General features: G+C 49.6%; 1 pseudogene; it reads left to right on the forward strand.

The window, feature by feature from the left end:
• Positions 1-3889: 3889 nt before the first annotated feature.
• On the forward strand, positions 3890-4526 carry LOC146829555 (histone chaperone asf1a-B pseudogene; annotated as a pseudogene).
• The last annotated feature ends 401 nt before the right edge of the window (positions 4527-4927 follow it).

The following is a 4927-nucleotide window of genomic DNA, read 5'->3' on the forward strand; positions in this document are numbered from 1 at the left end:
TTAGCCTCTATAATGCGGGTACCCAGGTGAGCTCTCCTAGCTTTGTTGCAGCTGCTTAGATAACTTCTATGGGCTTCACGATAACTGCCTTTATCTACTGCTGCTTTAGACTTTCTCCATCTTCTTTCTAATGATCTACAAATAGCCTTCTCCTTTTTTAGTGTCGCAGTATACCATGGCGCGGGAGCTACTCTAACCTGAGTTCTTACCCTTTTCACTGGTGCAATCACATCAAGAACCTCTATAATAGAGGCTTCAACTTGCTCTAGGGCTAAATCACAATCTATCTCGCCAAGTGATGCAGGGGAATAGCGCCTGCTAAACGCTGAGGCAGTTACTCCTCTCCAGGCTCTGCGTGATTCCATGCAAGGCTTAGGGCGTTCGGATGGCCTCAGAGCTGTCCAATAGAAGCGTAGTGCTAAATGGTCTGTCCATTCCACCTCCAATGGGGGTCTACTCCTAAATCTGAGATATTGGAGAAAATAGTGTCCAAAACATGTCCTGCCCGATGGGTAGGGCTAGCAACTCTGGAAAAAAAGGTGGGCGTAGTGGGGCTACGTGAAGCAGCGCGTAGTGTGCCCAAATCTACGCACACTACGTGCTCCGCGTAGCCCCACTACGCGCCACTCGCCTCCCGCCCGCCCTCCTTTTAAAACATACCCTAATTGTAAATTAAATAAAAGTAAAGACTCTTACCTGAAGCGTGGCGTCTCCGGGGCTCCCTCTTCCTGGTTTCCAACTTCTTCTGACAAATGCGCATGTGCGGACGCCCGCGCATGCGCATTTCTTGCGAGATTCTTTCCGAGCGGATAAGCATTTTATATGGTGGCGGTGTCTGGTAGACACCGCCATCCATATTAATATGCAGGCGGAGACCTGCCGTTGCCGCCACGGAAAGGCGGGTGGTTTTTGTCATTGGGGGCCCATAGCAGGTCCCCAGGGATCCTGGAGGATGGGGCGTGCACATGGGGGGTTCCTATGGTACCCCCTGCAGTTCCATGCAAAACATGGCAGGCACCGCGCGGTGCCTGCCATGTTGTGCGTGGAAGTGCACAACATGCCTTCTTGGCATTGTGGCGGGCGGTGCTTTCTGCACCGCCCGCCGCAATGTTAACAATGTGGGATGCGCCCGCCAGTGTGGCGGGCGCATCCTAATTGTATCTGCGGGACCGCGCATGCATTGTGGGCGGTTCCATTTCCCGGGGCTATCCGCCCGCCATGCTAATGGTGCCCTATATTTGTGGATTTGGGCACAAGGCATGCCTTCTGATGTGGGTGGGTGCATGTGGAAGTGATTCTGCCAGGAGTGGGAGGTTTGCAGTGCACAGGATGGGCCATAACAGGGATAAGATTTTTTTTTTGTATTTGGGGTTTTGGCGCGTGGTGAAGATTATTTCTCTGTTTTAATAGCCTAGTTGTAGATTACGTTGCAGGTCACAGATTAATGCGCCCAGCATACCGTGTTGTTCCCAGCAGATTTATACCGGGTCAAATATTTGCGACCTTACTGCAGTTACTTAGTGCTGCGCGGGCATCAGTAGGAGTTTCCTGCACTAGAACACTTACTTGTTCGTTCTCCCGTCATGGCCAATGTTAGAACTGGGGGTCTCCAGTTGGCAGAGGTAGGTACCTTTGACCAAGTAGGGACCCTTGCTTCTAGTCAGGGTAAGAGGGTACACTCCTAAAATAACCCCTGCTCACCCCCTTGGTAGCTTTGCACGAGCAGACAGGCTTATCTCAGAGGCAATGTGTAAAGCATTTGTGAACACATACAGTAACCCAGTGACAACACTACAGATGGACACCACACAAGTTGTAGTATAAAAATAAGTATTTTTATATAGACTTAACACAAGACCACAAACAACAAAAATCCACAATACTGTACTTTAAAAATGGTAGAAATAGCTTAGTTCTCTTAAGATGGTAAATGCGACACTTTAAGTTCAATGTACCTTTGGATGAGTAACGCTATACAACGAAAGTGTTGCAGGGAAGGTGATGCGTCGGTTCCTTACATGCAAGAACGGTGATGCGTCGGGTCCCTACTGATGCGTAGGGGATGCGTTGGATCTTCTCGGCGTGGGGAGGTGATGCGTCGGTTTCCTACTGCGCTTCTGTGGCGATGCGGCCCAGAACGCCGTGATGCGATGAAGATCCGGTGCAATAAAACAAAAATGGCATCTTCTTCTTGATGCGACGCGATGCGTACACGCCCGACGGCCGTACGGCGACTCAACGATTCTTCTGAGCTGCGACAGGTCCTGCGACACACTTCCCGGTGATGCGGCGGCATCTGATGCGACGTCGATCCTCTTCTCCGGCGATGCAAGGCGCTTTGGCAACGATGCGACAACTGCAGCGGCGACACGCTTTCCCAGCGATGCGACGACAGCGGCTGCGGCAGCGACACGCTTCCCTGATGATGCGGCGGCATCTGGTGCGACGTCGATCCTCTTCTCCGGCGAGGCGAGGCTCTTTCGAGTTGTGAAGCAACAGCGGCAGTTCGGCGACACACTTCTTCTTCGTGCATCGCGCTTCCAGCTCCTTGCGACACGCAGTCCCTCAGAAAGCCCAACACAACTGCAGGTAATTCCAAAGAACTCTTGGGGAGCTGGTGGGTGAAGTCTGTTGTCCCTGAGACTTCAGTAGGAGGCACGCTCTATCTCAAGCCCTTGGAGATACTTCACAAGTTGAATGAAAGTAGCACAAAGTCCTTTCTACTCTCTTTGGCAGTCAGGCAAACACTGATGGCCAATCCCTCACGCTTAGGGATAGTCTCTCCTCAGTCTCTCTGGTTCCTCTCCTCAGCAAAGGTTTCTTCTTGTTTCCAAAAAGTGATCTAAAGTTCTGGGGTCTGGGACCCCCTTTTTATACACAGTTTCTCTTTGTTCTCTGAAGGCAGAGAGACCTTTGCCTAGTCCAAGCCTGTTCTGGTCAGTCCTGGAGCACTCTGTTTACATGACTCCTTCGTTCCTTTCACAGTGCAGGGCAGGGACATCAGACGCACAACAGGAGGTGGCGCCAGCATTGTGGAGGGAAGGCACAGCCCTATTCAGGTCCCAGGTGCAACTCCTCCCACTCATCTACATGCAGATCTCCCAATTCAGCCCTTGGAATCCCCCAGCCCCTGTCACTCAAACTCCAGACAAGGAATACTCTACCTAGCAGAGGCAGGCTTGGATTGTTAGACAAGAAAATACCCACTTTCTAAAAGTGGTATTTTCAAACACAGAATGTTAAAACCAACTTTACTAAAAGATGCATTTTATCATTCTGAGTTCAGGCATACTAAACTCGAATTTCTACCTAGTTTCCTGAGTCAGTTAGGATTATAAGATGTAATAACAAGACTGCCCATTCTGGCCTATGGGTAACAGGTAGCCTTGCAATAGTGAAAAACGAAAATGGCTGTAATTCACTATTAGGACATGCCACACACATCAGGGCTTCTCCTACCTTTTACCTACAATGCACCCTGCCCTTGGGCCTACCATAGGGGTGACTAATATGCAGAAAAGGGAAGGTTTAGGGACTGGTAAGTGGGTGCACTTGCCCTGTCAACATGGCAGCATCAGACTGCACATAGGCTCTGCAATGGCAGACCTGAGACACACTTTTACAGGCTGCTCCTGTGGGTGGCACAACCAGTGCTGCAAGTCCACCAGTAGCATTTGGTTTACAAGCCCTGGGCACACTCAGTGCACTGTACTAGGGTCTGACAAGTAAACCAAATCAGCCAATCATGGAATCACTAATCCATACATCAATTTACAATAGGGAGACCATATGCACTTTAGCACTGATCAGCAGTGGTAAAGTGCCCAGAGTCATAAAACCAACAAAAACAGGTCAGAGAAAATACAGGAGGAAGGCAAAAAGTTCAGGGATGACCCTGCAAAAAGGGCCAAGTCCAACAGCCATGGTACAGATCCAGAATGTAGTGGTGCTGGACAACCTATGCCCTTTCACCAACCCATTCCAGTATGAGATAACTTTCAAGTGTATGGAGGACCTATCTGATGATCTGGAGTGGAAGATAATCTATGTTGGATTGGCTGAAAGTGAAGAGTATGACCAAGTTCCTGATTTGGTTCTTGTTGGCCCAGTCCCCGCAGGAAGACACATGTTTGTTTTCCAGGCTGATGCCCCCAACCCCAGACTCATCGGAGACTGACGCAGTTGGTGTCACAGTAGTTTTGATCACATGTACGTATTGGGGCCAGGAGTTCATCCATGTGGGATGCTACGTCAACAATGAGTAAGTGGATCCAGAATCCCGTGAGAACCCTCCTCGGAAGACTGACTTCTGTCAGCTCCAGAGGATCATCTTGGCGTCCAACCCTCGTGTGACACGGTTCCATATCCATTGGGACAGCACTACTGTCCAAAAAATGGAGGACCTAGAAAATGTGTATCCAACACCTAACAGTATGCTACCGCCAAACTCTACCCCCTCCAAGGGGCTGCTTAGCCCAGGGGGAGCACTGACTCTCTTACCTGAGAACTCAATGGACTGCATGTAATTTTAAGCAGCGGGGTGGGAGCTGGGACATGAATGTGGGTGGGGAATCTTTAATAAATTAATGCAATACAGTAGGTTACTGCATATTGTGTGCCTCTGGACTAGGTATGCGCTGGAGGAGTTTGGACTTGTTTATGAATAACTCCCCCTGGCCACCAAAGTGCTTATCTTGGCATTTGCCTGTATTTCGGGAAAAGGAGTGTGCCTAACGGCTAGGGCTGTCAACCTCAAATCTGGGGAACTGAGTTCGAGTCTCGGCAATGACGCTGAACATCCTGTTATTCTGGCCAAATCACTTAATCTCCCTGTGCCTAACAAAAATGAATGTGTCCTCATGTAATGCAACTGGTGCTATGTAAAAGCGCTCTGATACCCGATTCGGGTCAAGTTTGTACTATATAA

The sequence above is a fragment of the Triturus cristatus genome, chromosome 5_2 (genome assembly GCF_964204655.1).
Source record: "Triturus cristatus chromosome 5_2, aTriCri1.1, whole genome shotgun sequence".
Classification (NCBI taxonomy): Eukaryota; Metazoa; Chordata; class Amphibia; order Caudata; family Salamandridae; genus Triturus; species Triturus cristatus.